The 17,500-nt window shown below is 37.4% G+C and overlaps 1 protein-coding gene and 1 pseudogene across 1 annotated transcript in view; both read left to right on the top strand.

The window, feature by feature from the left end:
* Nucleotides 1–12,813, top strand: part of LOC105226328 (fork head domain-containing protein FD4) — a 79,035-nt gene extending 66,222 nt beyond the window's left edge. The window contains exon 2 of the mRNA XM_049450162.1: nucleotides 12,739–12,813. The gene's annotated coding sequence lies outside the window, so the exon portion shown is untranslated. The remainder of the gene's footprint in view (nucleotides 1–12,738) is intronic.
* Nucleotides 5,774–7,915, top strand: LOC125776144 (uncharacterized; annotated as a pseudogene).
* Nucleotides 12,814–17,500: the final 4,687 nt, after the last annotated feature.

The following is a 17,500-nucleotide window of genomic DNA, read 5'->3' on the forward strand; positions in this document are numbered from 1 at the left end:
TCTTTTTTGATTTCTAGTACCGATTCAGAATTGTCCTGAATCGGTGAAGATGAAAATCGAGTGCAGTATCGAATTAAACTGTCACTCTCAGCGATAAACTTAGTATATGAAATGTCTTTAATTTTTTTTTGCTTTGTAGCACCTTGCTTTGAGCGTGTAGCTTCAGCAGGTGTACATGGGCTCTTTTCTTCAGAAATCATTTTTTGTACTTTTAGATATTGAATCGATTTAGATTCCTTAGAATCTCCATTCATTTAGATAATAGGTAAAAATTTAAAATATGAGACAGAAAAAACTTCTCTCAGTGTATTTATGGTGGTAATAAATACGTTTGAATCTTTAAGATACGCGGTTTGTATGGTTGTTGTATACACAAGTATCTAATAACGAACGTGTATTTCGTTTTCCTTATTATAAAATTGTATTTTTGTTGTATCCGTATACGCAATGGCCGAACTAACGAGCGAGTGTTTCGTTTTCGTTATCCCTAATAGTTGCGCTATTAGTTTGTTTTGTTTTCTTTCTATTTTATTTATTGCTTCGAATTTCTAATAGTTGTGCAATTAGTTTGTTCTTGTTTTTTCGATTTTATTTATTGCTTCGCACTCGTTCGTTTATAATTGCGTATATGGGCGATAATAAGGAAAGAGAAAAGGGTTAATGACCTTTGTATATAAAAGATTTTTCCCGTTTGCAATCCTGCTTGCTTGTGCTTTAGCAAGAACAAGAGGTATTGCTTGAAATATGCCGATTTGGCCTTTGGATATATAATATAAAATGAAATGTTAATATGCCGTATATATTTGTAATTTTTTTTTTTTGTTTTAATTGACAGAATGTAATTTATCCTTATTAAACGGTTGCATTTACCGCACCGAAATGTTTTTTTTTATTTTTTTTCGAAATATTTAAATTGTAAATTAAGATTTTATTTAATTATGTACCCTATGTACATACGTTATATATCTATATCGGCATAAGCAAATTGTATGCCGTGTATATTATTTTGCGGTACGAATAACGCGGGAAGAGAAAATGGCAAAGTGCAGGTATGCTCTTTTAGCGCAAATGCAAATTTGTGGAAGTTATAACTTTTACTTTGTTGTTACTAGCATATGTGTGTATGCTAATTTATCTTGTTGCCAATTGTGGTAATATATATAATGTATATGTAATGTATATATATATACGTTGTTAATATTGTGCATATATGTATGGTTGATATTATTCCTTTTATTTTAATTTTCGAAATTGCCTTAGCTTACTTAGCGCAATCCTGCTTATACTGTTTTGAGTATAAGGGGTATTGCCGGAAAATGTTGTCAAGTGAATACTTGAAAATGTTTTTTTTTTTTTTTATAAACTTTGTGTGCTTGTGAACACAAGTGTAAGCATAAGTAGGCTTTTAACAGATATGTATATGCCAGTATATATATAATTATATATTATACTATATACTGTTTATACATATATTGTATGTACATATGTAATGTACCAAACTGTTTTCGGTTTCCCGGAAATCAACCGTAAGTTCAAACAGTTTGGTAGCAACCGTTTTATTAAAGTATACAGTTGTTAGAAAAATGAACTGTAACTTTCACCATACATATATGCCACTATATAAAAATTTTATATGAATAAATGGAGTCGATACACTCACTTTGAGCCGCTTCAAGGGTATTTGAGGGCTTTAGTATGCGGTATTTGAGGGTTTTGGGTTGTTTGCATTTGTCGCTGTCCCAGTTGTATCCTATTTGTTTCCTGTTGCTGCTGATGTTGATGTTGTTAGGGTTGGTCGCTGTATCCCTTTCCTTTTGAGCTCTTCCTGTGGTTGTTTGGTATGTGCAGATGTATTTTATTTCCACCAGTAGTAATTTTATTATTTATTATTTTTGTTTGAAATTTATTGCACTTTGGGTTTATTGTTTTTCTTTCTTGTTAGGTTGTAAACTTCGCGCCCGTTTAGAATAAATTAATTTACGCGCCCGGCTTTTTTTTTGTTTAGTTGTTCAGCACAATGTTGTATGTAGGAAATTAATATGTATTTATATGTCTCAAACGCGTTTTAAAATTTTTCGTATTAGCATAAAATTTTTATTTTTTTTTTTGATTTTGATTAAAAATTTTTTGATTTTTTTTGTAACGGTAGGAAACCGTTTTGTGTTTTCCGTTTTCAACTTCTTTTTTTTTTTGGATGTATGTATGTGTTTGTCACTTCTTTTTAATTTCACTTGCAATAAACACTTTGTATATACATATGTATATTGCACTTAATTTTTGTATATTTGTATATGTGTATGTATTTATATGTCGCCTTCCACTTGTGAAGTGTGGTGATGTCGAGGTGAGTGTGGTGAGTGTGCGTGTTAATGATGGGTGTAGGTGTGGTGTGGGGCAGGCGACTAAGGCTCATTTAGCCAAAGTCTTTTTTCCCCAAATATGAAATATCTTTTGTAAAAGCGAACGCGAATAAACAAAGACATTTAGTGTACTTGACAATACTGATGGCCTGTGTTTTTGGCGATAATAGTTTTTGCTACTGTACTAAGATAAAAGCGGTGATAAAACACAGCCTTGCCTTACAATTTAAATAAATTGTAAACTTAAATTTCGGCGCAATAACTCAGATAACTTTCTTTTTCCAAACGGCATTTTGCGCTCGAGTACAACTATTTTATAATGAAGGTTATATTTCTTGCCGCTCCTCTGCATGAAAGAGCACGCCACATTGTGTAATGTTTTAGAGTGAAATTATAAGTATACGAGTATGTACATATTGTTTACTTTATACATACATATGTTATTGCTGTTAGCAATTGGTGGCGTTAACTGCCCCACCTCTAAATCGAAGTGTGCCGTCTTCGAATATATGAATATACATATGTATTATATTAACATTTTCTCGTTTTCTTTTGAATTTTGAATTTTAATATTTATTGTAATATATGTTAATACTTTTGTAATAAAATAATATATTATATTATCAATAATAAAGTACTAACTGTCCACCAAACAGGACTTTTTTATTTCTTGTTTTATTAGAGTTAACATGCTAAATTTTTCCAATTTTAAATCAATATTTGTCAATATATTTTTTTACAAAAAAATAGCTTAAATTTTGCTTCTTTTAAGTATTTAAATTTTTTTCCAGTGCGACGTTCATATTTTATAACATCCATTATTACATTATTTTCAAAAGTTATCAAATATATCAATAGACGAACTATTGATGATTATTCACATATGTTTTCCGGAAACTATTATAGAACCGTCTTTAAAAATATTTGTTACTTTATTTGCATCATTAGTCTTTGTACAATTAGCATGTTTATTATTTAACATGTCTGATAAACAAGTATGTATTATTTCTTTTTATCATACAAAATGCATTATTGAACTCTTTTTGGCAAAATTAGACTGAATAAAATTTATTTTCGCATTTTATTGTTTCACTTTCGATTAGTGCTTTTCCATCTTTTTGTGAAACGGGTGTTACTTTAAATAACTTACAAATACTTTGAACTTTTGGATATTTAATATTAGTATACTATTAGTAGATCATTTTTTTGTGTAATTTTAAATTCTGAAACAAGATCTGATATTGTTACGACGACGAGTGATGAAAGAATCCCACATTATTTCTTTGGTTTCTACCATATCTAAAATTAAGGGGTTTAAAATTCCCAGTTTTGATAATAGGCGTGTTTTGTTTGACCAGCAAATTAACCTATTATAGCTTAATTTGTATGGAAGACTTAGCCAACATAATTATGTTGGCTTGTTATAAGCTATCATAGCTTGTATATTGGGCTAGAGGCATTGCCAGTTAAAATGCTTTTTCATTGACAATAGCTATGATTTTTCCCAAAAAAAGTAGTTGGCAATAGCGACAACCCCCATTTCGACAGATAAAAATGTAAACAAATTGGAAATATATATATTAAAAGTATAGAAGTGCACGAAATGGAAAATTTTATAAAAGATGTGGTAAGTAGGGATTTTAAATTAAAATTAAGACAAAATTAAATTAGTGTGTTTTCTAGTTGCTTGATACTAAATTCAAATGTTGAAGAGGATAACGAAATATTGACCATCCTAGTTCGTCATCGGAGGATTCAGAACAAGAACAGATAGAGCATCCAATATGCTCTAATTTTGTGGACACCATTGATAATTTTGAAGATGAGGATTTCAAATCTCAATTTCGTTTCAGCCGCACCACTTTAGATTACTTAATAGGTATCCTTTGTTTTTGTTATGATACTTTTCTATATGAGTATTTTTTGCAGGAAGATATGAAGAAAGTGAAAAAACCCGTTTTGCTAGGAAGGCCGGAAAAGCCAAAATTCCTGCTAAAACAATGATGTACATGTATGTATGGTATTTAAGTAATAGCCTTGACAGACGACAGCGTTAACCCTGATTAACTGCGCACTTAATCAGATCCAAATTTATAGGTGACAGATAGCAGCAATGCGAGTTAGCGAACAGCTGATTGGCATATTAATAACATTTTCAATTTGATAAAACAAAAATGGATAGAAGACAAGCATTGCGATTGTTAGCCGCACACATGGTGCAAAACCACAATTTGTTAAATAAAAGAATAAATACATTACTATTAAAATTGCTTCAAAAGATTAAATTGTTGAATGAATTGACAAAAGCTATACTGGAAACTAGTACCAAAGTGGCGTCTTCAGAAATAAGGGAAATAATCGCCTGGAAATTTGTAAGTTTAATGTATTATATATTGAATATTAATATTTTATACACCTCATTTATATATGTCTGTTATTAATAAAAGAACCGCAATGGCACTTTTTGGGAGTACGATGTCAAAAAGATAGATGACATCCGATTTAAACAAAACTTTCGAGTAAACAAAGAAGCTTTTCACAAAATATGTGAAAAGGTTAAGGAAATCGGAAAGTCCAACAACAACATGCGACTTTGCATTCCACTTCAGAAAATATTTCTGGCCTAATAATGAAAATAAGAATATTTATCAAGGAAAATGGTTTTTTTTTGTTTTTTTTTCGTTGGATTTTGCTCGTCTTGGAAGACCCACACGGTCGATTGCTGTTTTGTTTCGGGCTCATACGCATAGATCCATGATTCGTCGCATGTGACGATCTTATAAACGTCTTTTGAAGCACCGCGATCGTATTTTTTCAGCATTTCTTTACATCAATCCACACGAGCATTTTTTTGAGCGATTGTCAAATTGTGCGGGATCCGACGAGAACAAACCTTTTTTACGGCCAGCTGTTCATGCAATATCGAATGTATGCTGGTGGTAGAAATGCATAGGCATGCCTCTATCTGAAGGTATGTTACATGACGATCTTGCATTATCAGTTCACGTAGGGCATCGATGTTTTCTGGCACAACCGCTGTTTTGGGACGACCTTCACGGAATTCGTCTTTGAGCGAGCGTCGGCCACGATTGAATTCGTTGTACCAGTTTTTCACAGTGCTATAGGATGGTGCTTCATAGCCATACAAAGAGTTTAGTTCATTGATGCACTTTTGTTGTGATAATCCACGTCGAAAGTTGTGAAAAATGATCGCACGAAAATGTTCACGAGTTAATTCCATTTTTTGGCCGAGATGAATTTTTTAATTCCCTGTAAATAAAACAATTCACGATTAAATGACAAAACGTTCTGAGTGATGTTATGCTAAAAAATGTCAAACTTTCCAATGGAAATGTCAGATTGCACCTGGCAACACTTAGTGTTGCCTAGTTCAGAAATATATATAGCAGCCTATGTATGCGTTAGGTTCTTCAGGTTCTTCAGCGGAATACAGAACTGTAGCAAGTTTATTTGGCGTAGGATGCACCACAGTTGGGGAAATAGTTGTGGATTTCTGCAAAGCTGTGTGCACAAATTTATCGGATTGTATCAACTCCTATCCCCCAAGCACAGAAGAAGTAGAGCGAAATGTACAAGGTTTTGCACACCTATGTTTTCCGCTATGTTTTGGAGCAATAGATGGTTGCCATATTGAGGTTCAGCCGATAAAGGAAGATGCGATCGATTATTACAATTATAAGGGGTGGTATTCGGTTGTTCTGCTGGCAAGTTGCGACTATAGGTAAATCTGATATATAGTACTTATTGGAAATATTTAAATAAATTCGTTCACTATATTATAGATCAAAATTTATATGTAAATTACATATTGGGTTAACTGGAAGAAATAACGATTCTTACATTTTTAAGGTAGTTCCTTAGAAAAATTTCATGAAACCGCTGATATTTTTGCTCAGAGCATCAAAATGATTGGAGATGTTAACGTCCCCGTATTACTTATAGGCAATTCAGCCTTTCGATTGTCGCGCTACATGATGAAACCTTTTCCATACTAACCAAATCAACCAGTGTTAGAAAAAACATTTAACTATCGTTTATCCAAATGTCGCAGAGTTATAGAGAATGCTTTCGATCAACTAAAAGCCCGATGTAGAAAAATTGGCAGAGGTTTACCGGTAGCTCCAAAAAACGCTAACGTTATTATACATGCATGCTGTATTTTGCACAATTTTCTAAAAATTGAAAATGATGAAATTCCTTCTTCGTGGATCCAAGATGCTGCAGAAATAATTACAGAAATTCAACCACATCACACTGCAAGAGCTGGGGAAAATGATGTAACAGCATCGGCTATTAGAAATGCAATAGCTCTGAGTTTTCGTGAGTATAGATGTATAGAGTAGCAGAAAAAAAAATATTAGTAGACATAATTACAAACATCCCTTTTTTAAAGAGATCATTTTTTGTTACATTATATAATGTTCTAAGACTAGAAAATAACAAGACATTTCATTAAATAATGGTTTAGGACTAGAAAAAACGATAAAATTATTTTAAACTTAAAGTTTCTCTGCGATGTTCTTCATAAGGGTTAAAAATCTTTCCGACAAATTATTGTGCTGTCGAACAGTCTGAATTATTTCCTCTGAAACGTGCTTTGTTTCATCCGCAACCCTTTCTAATATGTCAGTTTGTTTATTTAAAACCTTTACCAAACGCGGCGCTAAAATTACGTTTTCTTGTTGCAGATGAAGGTGATGGTGACGGCATCGGACATGTTGCTGATGGTGACGACAGCGAAGGTGGCAGCGGACATGATGGCGATGGCAACGGAGGTGAACTGGTGGGTCGGACGGCGGCAACAATTGGGTTAATGTTGAATTCTAAAAAAAAATTAACTTTATAAATGCATGGGTTTATATAAACAAAATAAATTCGTTTTTTACCTCGGAATATGTCTCTATGTACAAAGCCGAATTAACGGCAGTACACCCTACTATGCTATTCACAGCATTATAATGCCTCCAAGGCGAGAGACTACCACCAGAAGGGCCAATTTTGGTTTTCTCCTCTCTGAAAGTAGAGTTATTAATGTGTTAAAAGAAGAAATGTAATTATTGAAAAAACTCACCTGTATTTCTTTGTCATGTTTTTCACTTTGCAGTGAATTTCCTCGGCGGTGTATTTTTGTGCCATTTCCTGCGAAATATCATTGTATATATGGGCATTTCGTTTTGCACGCCGGAGGTCGTGGGAACGTGCCTCCCATTTTTCCAACAGCTCCAACTCATCCTTTAAGGTCCACCCTGAACGCTTTTTTCTGCCAGCCATCCGAAATTAAAACATAGATAATAATTTTCATTCCATGCTAGGTTCAAGGCAATGCAAAATACCAAAAATTACTTACTTTTTATCTTTAATCGTCGCTTTTCAAAATAACTTTGTTTACATTTAAACGTAAAACTGCTGTCACTGTTCTTATTTTTCATTCACAATAGAATACAGCTGTCAATTATTAACAATGTTGCCAACAAAATCTCTCAAACTCCCTAAAATTTTGAGAGTTATGTTTGGATTCAGCAACAGAGTTAGCTGTGGTAACTCCTGAATTAATCCCGAAAAATGCAATTAATCCGGTTTAACGCTGCCGTCTGTCAATGCTATAACACAATTACCTACAGACAACTAGCCGTATTTTTTGGTGTAACGAAGTCCACAGCATGGGCGATTGTTCGTCGGGTTGCCGCGTGGGTTATCTCAACTGGAGATACGTTGGAAGAAACAACTCGCAAGTTTTTACAAAGGAAACAAATACCAGGTGTTATTGGTGCTATTGATTGTACCCATATAACAATTAACGTACCAATAAAAGACAAACATATATATTTTGATCGAAAACGTAATTATAGTGTTGTTCTACAGGCCATTGTCGATGCTGATAAAAAATGTATTGATATTTATTGTGGTGAACCCGGATCATATCATGACTCTAGAGTGCTAAAAAGGTCAGAATTTTATAGAAAAGCGGAAAGTGATATGGAAAGTTTATTTCCAAATTCTACTTTTATTCTCGGGGACTCTGCATACCCTTGCAGAAATTACCTTATACCGGTGTTTAAAGATTATGGTTCGTTAACGCCTAATCAAATCAGATTTAACAAAACACATTCTTCAGAAAGAATAGTTGTTGAAAATGCATTTGGGGCACTGAAAGGACGTTTCCGAAGGCTTCTTAAATTTACGGAGCACAACATTTTTGTGCAATTTCGAATTTAGTTGCAAGTGCATGCATTATCCACAATATATGTATTATTACAAACGACGATACAATTATTGACCATCAAATTGAAAGTGCCGAACCGGAGCCAGAAACTGATAATGAGCTGGCGAGTGAAGCAAGTGGAGATCGCCGGAATCAGTTGCTTACAATTTTAACACGAAGAAATTAATAAATTTTAATTTTTTTAATTTTAAAATACACTTTCAGAGCAATATTTTCCATTTTCAATCTCAAATAATAAAATTATTTATAATTTTACGACATATTTGTTTTAGATAACCACGTACATATACGTATGCATTTGTTCAAGATTTGTATGTAAAAAATGTTTATTTTATGATAAGCTTGATTATATATTTCCGTTAAATAAAACAATATATATTCGTTATGAAATCAAGTAGCTTTTCTAATTTTTATTCATAAAAGACTGCTTTAAAATTTTTAATTTTTCTTCTTCAATTTTTATTTATTTTTGTTCAATTTCTATTAGAATATTTTGTTTTTTCGGCCAAATCCTGCATTCGTTTTTCTATATTCGCGTAAAACTTCGCCTGCACTTCAGCACTTTTCCTTTTTTGTTCGATTTTTTTATCAAAATATCGTTCTTTAGCGCTTTTCCGATAACGTCGATTTGGAACAGGATTTGCTGCGTTCGGCTCCTGTGAATTCACAGCATTTGGTCTGCATATGCTACGGCCTAGTGCAGACCGGCTCTGCTTCGAAGTACTTGGCATATCGTCGAGCATTGTTTGAAAATCAGTTGAATCCTTTAACAACTCCTTACCTGATTAAAAATATAAAAAAGCGAATGCAATATAAGCAATATATAATGAACATTTAATTTTAACTAACCACTAGGCTCAACCAATGCCTCTTCAGGATCTGTTCCAATGTTTAAAGTGTAGTTGTTGGACACCGAGCAAAATTTCGCCAAAAATTTCGTCCATCCCGCGCATATATGGTACTGTGCACGGAGAAGTGCCAGTCTGTTTCTCGTTGTCTTTCGCTGCTTTGTAGGCATTCAAAAGCGTTCGCATTTATGAAACAAGGGCAGCCGCATTAATTGTTGTATCCTGTGGAAACAAATGTAATAAATTTTTACAAAATACCTTTAAAATATTCTTACTGTAAATCCTTGATATATCATGTCCTTCTTGCCCGTTTTCATATGCGAACTGTTTCTTCCGCGCATGCAGGAACTTATCCTTCCTCTTATTGTAGCACTTCAGGAATAGAAGCATATTTAAGCGAAAATGTGAAATAAGCTAAATGCGTTTTATTTGTCAATGGTTTAGCTATTAGCTTATGATGGTCAAATAAAACACGCCTAATATTATTTGACCATCAAAATCGATTGGCTAAATCATGTACAAATAAAACGCACATATGTAGCTTATTTCATATTTTCGCTTAAAAACGAGGTGTGTTGGCAATGCGGGCGATAACAGTCAGCTGATATTCAATTTGTTTCAAAATGTCTGAGGTAAAGAAAAGGTCAATTTGAATTCTTCAATTTGTAAACGGGATATTAAATTACTATATAAACATATTTACTTTGTTGATTTGATGATATTAATGCAAAAAAGACATAACAAATGTTCATATTTGTATTAATTTTAACTTAAACAAAACACAACATTTTGTAATTTTGTTTCGTTTATATTTTCATCTGTCAAAATGAACTTTGCCATTATTGCCAACTACAATATCATATATTTTCTTGTTTCATGTATTTGGTATTCATCGCTGCTCTCTACAGAATGTGGGGTTTTTATTATAGAATTGTCTGAGTGACTTAGTTCACCTGAATTTGTTATTGCAAAATTTCCAAAATCCAAATCCTTTACTGAATAAAGATAATGTCGTAATGTTTTTAATGCCCATACTATTGGCGAATAATTAATTTTCATTAGTTGCTTAAATTTGCTGGGAATAATTTAAGGTTTTTGAAATGAGAATTTGGATAATTCTTTATTGTTTCTATTTTTTTGCAATCCGTTTTTATTACTTTTGTGGGATACAATGTATCCTAAAAATTCAACCTTGGCTGCTGTAAACGTTGATTCTTCCTTGAAAATTTTCATATGAGCTTTTCAGGTATTTGTACAATATATTTTAAATGAAATATATGTTCTTTTAATGTTTTTGGGTATACTATAATGTTGTCAATATAGGCGTGCCAAAACTTTCCGATACATTCGTGTAGAATATTTTTCATTACTCTTTGAAATATACTTGGAGCATTTTTTAGCTAAAATGGCATACTTAAATGTTCATATTTTCCATTATTCATGGAAAATGAAATTTTTTCGATATCATATTTTTCCATCAATATTTGATGAAATCCAGACTCAAGGTCACTCCCAAAGACTGTAGAAATGAAAGAGGATTAGGCATTGGATATCTCTCCGTTATTGTTTTTTCGTTCAATTTTTTAAAATCGGTGACGATCGGGTAAGGATGTATCGGGGTCACAGCTGGCAGATTGTGGACGCCAAGTAGGTTAGCTGCGAATAATGCGCCCAATGAACCACCGGCGAAGTGGCGAGAAGATGCCGCCTTTAAATAAGCGGGAGGCAATAAAGCGATGAGGGGACCATACAGCGAGCAGCATCAAAAGTGCACAGATGTTGACGAAAACTCTTGGCAAGCGCCCATCAGAATCCAGAAATTAGGTAAGATTCTGATTATGGAGAACTGGAAACCCGGAACGGATTAGTTTGACTAAGGGCTGGCGAGGGCAGTATTCTATCACTTCAGTAGGCAAGAGTGACTTCTTACCGAAATGGCTGGCAGTACATTCAATGCATGTCGCCATAATTATTTGGCCACGCAGGCTCAGTTGAGACGACCTCCAGATTCGTGCCCGAACCTTGCGCTGAACATAAGCTCCCATTAAGACTTGTCTTAACCCTTGCGTGGCCTCCTTGCTTGCATAAATAACCACGGGGTTCATAAGGGACAACTGTTACAACGGCAAACAGTGCGGAGAAAGCGGCTTGAAGCACCTAACACAAGAGAGCAGGTCAGGGCATATATAACGTTCGATAAGGATAAGACCGACGTACTGATGCAGTACTAGTGAACATGTACAACGCTTGCCTTGGAAACGGAATATTACCTGAACCATGGAAAAAGCAACGGCTGGTGCTAATCAGTAAGGGAAAAGGAGACCCCAATTCGCTATCAGCATACCGTCCACTATGCTTGCTTGATACAGAGTGAAAGCCTACATAAACCCAGACTCGAAGCAGCTATCAACGAAGCTGGAGGACTGTCTCCTAGAAAACATGGATTTAGACCCGCCAGATCAACTACAGGAGCTATGAAATGCGTCATTGAAAGCACAGCGTAGATGGCATAAATATAAACGATTAGTGTTACTGACGACTCTAGATGTCCGAAACGCCTTCAACAGCGCTAGATGGGGATATGATCAACACTCTCGAAAAAAGCTTCAAGATACCCGACTACCTAAGGGCAGTTGTGCGGAGCCACCTTAGCAATAAAAAACTGTTGTATGAAACTAGAGAGGGATCACGACAGATAGCGGTTACTTCTGGAGCAGCGCAAGGATCCATTCTAGGCCCAGACTTATGGAACATTATCTATGACAGGCATATCATATTTAATTGGCTACGCGGACGGCATTGCGACAGTAATCACAGCAAGAGATACAGAAGAAGAGCGAAGAAAACTGAACCAGGTCATGATCCGGACAAGAGCATGGCCCGACTCACACAGCCTCCAGCTCGCTACGGAGAAAACAGAACTACTACTGCTAACAAACAAGCACTTACCTCTCGAGATAAGCATGCACACAACTACGGATATTCTTAGGACACAGAAAGCAGTAAACTACTTAGGCGTAAAACTGAACCCCATACTAACCTTCTGGGTACAAATCCAGCACGCCGCAAGAAAGGCAGGGAAGATCACCGCTCAACTTAGCCGATTAATTGTCACCATAGGAGGCCACAGCCAAGAAAAGAGAAAGCTCCTAATATCGACTTTCAGTCAGCGTCTTATTATACGGAGCCGAGATCCAGACATTCTTCTTCTTTACTGGCGTAGGCACCGCCAATCGTTTCTTCTCTTCGCTACGTGGCGCCAATTGGATATTCCAAGCGAGGCCAGGTCCTTCTCCACTTGGTCCTTCCACCGGAGTGGAGGTCTTCCTCTTCCTCTGCTTCCCGCGGCGCGTACTGCGTCGAATACTTTCAGAGCTGGAGTGTTTTCATCCATCCGGACAACATGACCTAGCCAGCGTAGCCGCAGTCTTTTAATTCGCTGAACTATGTCGATGTCGTCGTATATCTCGTACAGCTCATCGTTCCATCGGATGCGGTATTCGCCGTGGCCAACGCGCAAAGGACCATAAATCTTCCGCAGAACTTTTCTCTCGAAAACTCGCAACGTCGACTCATCGGTTGTTGTCATCGTCCAAGCCTCTGCACCATATAGCAGGACGGGAATTATGAGCGACTTATAGAGTTCGGCTTTTGTTCGTCGAGAGAGGACTTTACTTTTCAATTGCCTACTCAGTCCGAAGTAGCACCTGTTGACAAGAGTAATCCTGCGTTGGATTTCCAGGCTGACATTGTTGGTGGTGTTAATGCTGGTTCCTAAATAGACGAAATTATCCACAACTTCAAAGTTATGACTGTCAACAGTGACGTGAGAGCCAAGTCGCGAGTGCGACGACTGTTTGTTTGATGACAGGAGATATTTCGTCTTGCCCTCGTTCACTGCCAGACCCACTTGCGTTGCTTCCTTGTTCAGTCTGGAGAAAGCAGAACTAACGGCGTGGGTGTTGTGGCCGATAATATCAATATCATCAGCATACGCCAGCAGCTGTACACTTTTATAAAAGATTGTACCTGCTCGATTAAGTTCTCCAGCTCGATTAATTTTCTCCAGCAGCAGATTGAAGAAGTCGCACGATAGGTAGTTGCCTTGCCTGAAACCTCGCTTGGTATCGAACGGCTCGGGGAGGTCCTTCCCGATTCTGACGGAGCTTTTGGTGTCCCTCAACGTCAGCTTACACAGCCGTATTAGTTTTGCGGGGATACCAAATTCAGACATCGCGGCATAAAGGTGGCTCCTTTTCGTGCTGTCGAAAGCAGCTTTGAAATCGACGAATAGGTGGTGAGTGTCGATTCTCCTTTCACGGGTCTTTTCCAAGATTTGGCGCATGGTGAATATCTGGTCGGTTGTTGATTTGCCATGTCTAAAGCCACACTGATAAGGTCCAATCAGTTTGTTGACAGTGGACTTTAATCTTTCACACAATACGTTAAGGAGGCTAATCCCACGGTAGTTGGCGCAGATTGTGGGGTCTCCTTTTTAATGGATTCGCTATAACACACTTAAATTCCAATCGTTGGGCATGCTTTCGTCCGACCACATTTTACAAAACAGCTGATGCATGCTCCTTATCAGTTCTTCGCCGCCGTGTTTGAATAGTTGGCCGGCTATTCATCGGCTCCCGCCGCTTTGTTGTTCTCCAGACGGTTAACTGCTATTCGAACTTTTTCATGGTCGGGCAATGGAACGACTGCTCCATCGTCATCGATTGGGGAATCGGGATCGCCTTCTTCCGGCGTTGTGCGTTCACTGCCATTCAGCAGGCTGGAGAAGTGTTCTCTCCATAATTTAAGTATGCTCTGGGCATCGGTGACTAGATCTCCTTTGGGGTCAACTCTCGGTATCTATCCCATCCCGCACGTGTTGTGGTCGATCGTAACGTTGCGAGGTAGGCAGCCTGTTTTCTCTCCGCTGCGACACGGCACTCCTCGGCATACCAGCTGTTCTTTTGCACTTTTCGAAAACAAAGGGTTTCGGTTGCAGCTGTACGTAAGGAGTTTGAAATGCCGTCCCACAGTTCCCTTACACCGAGTTGTTGACGAGTGCTCTCATAGAGCAGGAGTGCAAGCCGAGTAGAAAATCGTTCGGTTGTCTGATGTGATTGCAGCTTCTCGACGTCGAATCTTCCTTGTGTTTGTTAGCGTGCGTTTTTTGCTGCACAGAGGCGGAAGCGAATCTTGGCTGCAACAAGATAGTGGTCCGAGTCGATGGTATGACCTCAGAGCGCATGCACATCTAAAACACTGGAGACGTGTCTTCCGTCTATCACAACATGATCGATCTGGTTGGTGGTTTTTCGATCCGGAGACAGCCAGGTAGCTTGATTAAATTTCTTATGCTGGAATCTAGTACTACAGATAACCATATTTCGGGCCCCGGCGAAGTCGATCAGCCTCAACCCATTTGGTGATTTTTCCTCGTGGAGGCTGAATTTACCGACCGCAGTGCCAAAGATACCTTCTTTGCCCACCCTGGCGTTAAAGTCGCCAAGCACGATTTTGACATCGTGGCGGGGGCATCTCTCATAAGTGCGCTCCAAGCACTCATAAAAGGCATCTTTGGTCACATCGTCCTTCTCTTCCGTCGGGGCGTGGGCGCAAATCAGCGATATGTTGAAGAACCTCGCTTTGATGCAGAATGTGGCTAGACGCTCATTCGCCGCAGTGAATGATAGTACTCGGCGACGGAGTCTCTCACCCACCACGAATCCAACACCAAACTTGCGCTCCTTTATATGGCCACTGTAGTAAATGTCACAAGGACCTACTCGTCTCTCTCCTTGTCCCGTCTATCACATTTCTTGGACGGCGGTGATGTCAGCCTTTGTTTTTGCGAGGACATCAACCAGCTGGGCAGCGGCACTTTACCAATTAAGGGACCGGACATTCCAGCTGCATGCCCTCAATTCGTAGTCCTTATTTCGTTTACCATGGTCGTCATCAATAGTGGGGTCTTTCATACGAGTCTGATTGCTACTTTTCATTGGGAGTGTTTTTTTACGTGGCGGCTCCCAAACCCGGCGCACAACCCTATGCAGGGGATGATTCGCCTTCTCACTTTAGCTCGCCTTCAAACGTATGTTCTTAGGCTACCCAGAGGATACTTGGTCAAAGACCGGAAGTCGTGAGCTGCTTGAGTCATATGTAAAAGAATCGTTTCTGGCCACTCCCAAGTGAATGGCGATCAGAGAACTTTCCTCACTTGCGTGAACTTCTACACATGACTCCATCCTCCCCCCACTCACTCCTTATATAACAGTACTGTTAAAAACTACTAATAGCGCAATAAATCAATAAATTATTTATTTATTTTATTTATTTATAATAATTCATGTAACAAAAGGAGTTTTATTATATAAATACATAAACGCAGCACTGGCTACGAGGCCTTCAGCCGCCTTGTAATTATAACTAGGTAAAAAGTTCTATTTGCTAAGGGTTAGTAAAGATGTAAGTTGCTTAAATATGTTTTAACAAATCGTTGGTTTTTAAGAATCTATAAACAATCATAACGTTTTTTTCTGAAGGTTCACTTAGTAGTCTTATGAGATCAATGTTGCCAGAGTTGTGGGCTGTTGGGTAAAGCATCGGACAGAGTGTGAGTAAGTGTTTGATAGAAGCGGTGTCATCGCAAAGGGGCAAATGGATGGGCTTTTACCCGATAGTAAGTGGGCGTGTGTTATGATAGTGTGTCCAATCCTTAATCGAGTATATGTCTTCATTGCGCTAGTTGGAACTGTTGACGAGTAGATTATTCGATTTTTGGCTGGGTTTATGTCCGCGTAGTGATGTTTAAATGTTTTCCATTCGCTTGCGTTTTTTTGATGCCTTCTGTGCTAAATAAGGTTAGAAATGTCTTGTTTTAATGAGGCATAGTATGTTAAGGCAGGAGTCCTGGCTACATTTTTCGCAGCGAGGTCTGCAAAGTGGTTGCCTGAAATACCAGCATGGCCAGGGATCCACATTACTTGGATTTTCTGAGGGGCACCAACGACCGCGTCCCTGATAACTTCTATTATGGGATTGCGATTGGAAGGAGACATTATTGCAGACATACACGATTTGCTGTCTGTACAGATGAGGAACTTTCCTTTAGTCTTTTTTGCGTGATTAACTGCATGAAGGATGGCAGATCCTTCAGCGGTAAATACAGAGCTCGTTGAGGGGAGAAGCCAATTGCAAATAATTTCTCCTGTGGCAGTGACAACTGCTAACGAAGTGGAATCGATGGACTTGGAGCCATCCGTAAACAATAGCTTCCAGCCATTATTTGTAAAATTAGATTCCAGTTCAGCAAAGGTTTGTTGAAAGACTTCGTTTGGTGTGTTTTGCTTGGACAAAAACATAAGCTTATTTTGTGTTGCGTTACGTAAAATATTATTTTCTTCAGCGAAACTTAAGCATCTCGAAATAGCCGATTGTATTCTTGGAATTTTTCTTTTTTTCGTGGCTTGGGTGATAGTTGTATTTAGTAATGGGTTAGTGATCTCAGCCGTTTTCGCAAGAATTTGGAGCGAAGAATCTATAATTTTATTTTGAAAAGTTGGTAAACCAGATTCAGCCATTATCGTTTTTATTGGCGAGGTTGGAAACGCCCGGAGACTTCGCCGTATTGCGCAATGGTATGGTGCATTTAAAAGGTTGATACTGCTTTTGGAGCAATTGCCATAGATGGGGAGCCCATAATCTATTTTTGAAGTTAGCAAAGCTCTGACAACATTGACTAGTGTGTTCGGATGAATAAATGAATGCTTAGACGAGAGATATTTAACAATATTTAATCGTGTCATTAACGAGTTTCTGACATATTTACAGTGAGCATTAAAGTTATACTTATGTCGGTATTCTGCGTGAGACGATTGTCTCATGTCTCTAATAGTGACTATAGTAATTTAGTGATTCTGTTAGTCAGGAGTCTCAGTTTGGTATTCTGGCAGTTACAGTATAGTAGTATACTGTAAAGTAGTATACTCTATTTAGAGTCAAAAATTAATCCTAGTAATTTCAGCTGTGTTTTACATTCGATGTTAGTT

The sequence above is a fragment of the Bactrocera dorsalis genome, chromosome 2 (genome assembly GCF_023373825.1).
Source record: "Bactrocera dorsalis isolate Fly_Bdor chromosome 2, ASM2337382v1, whole genome shotgun sequence".
In the NCBI taxonomy this organism is placed as follows: Eukaryota; Metazoa; Arthropoda; class Insecta; order Diptera; family Tephritidae; genus Bactrocera; species Bactrocera dorsalis.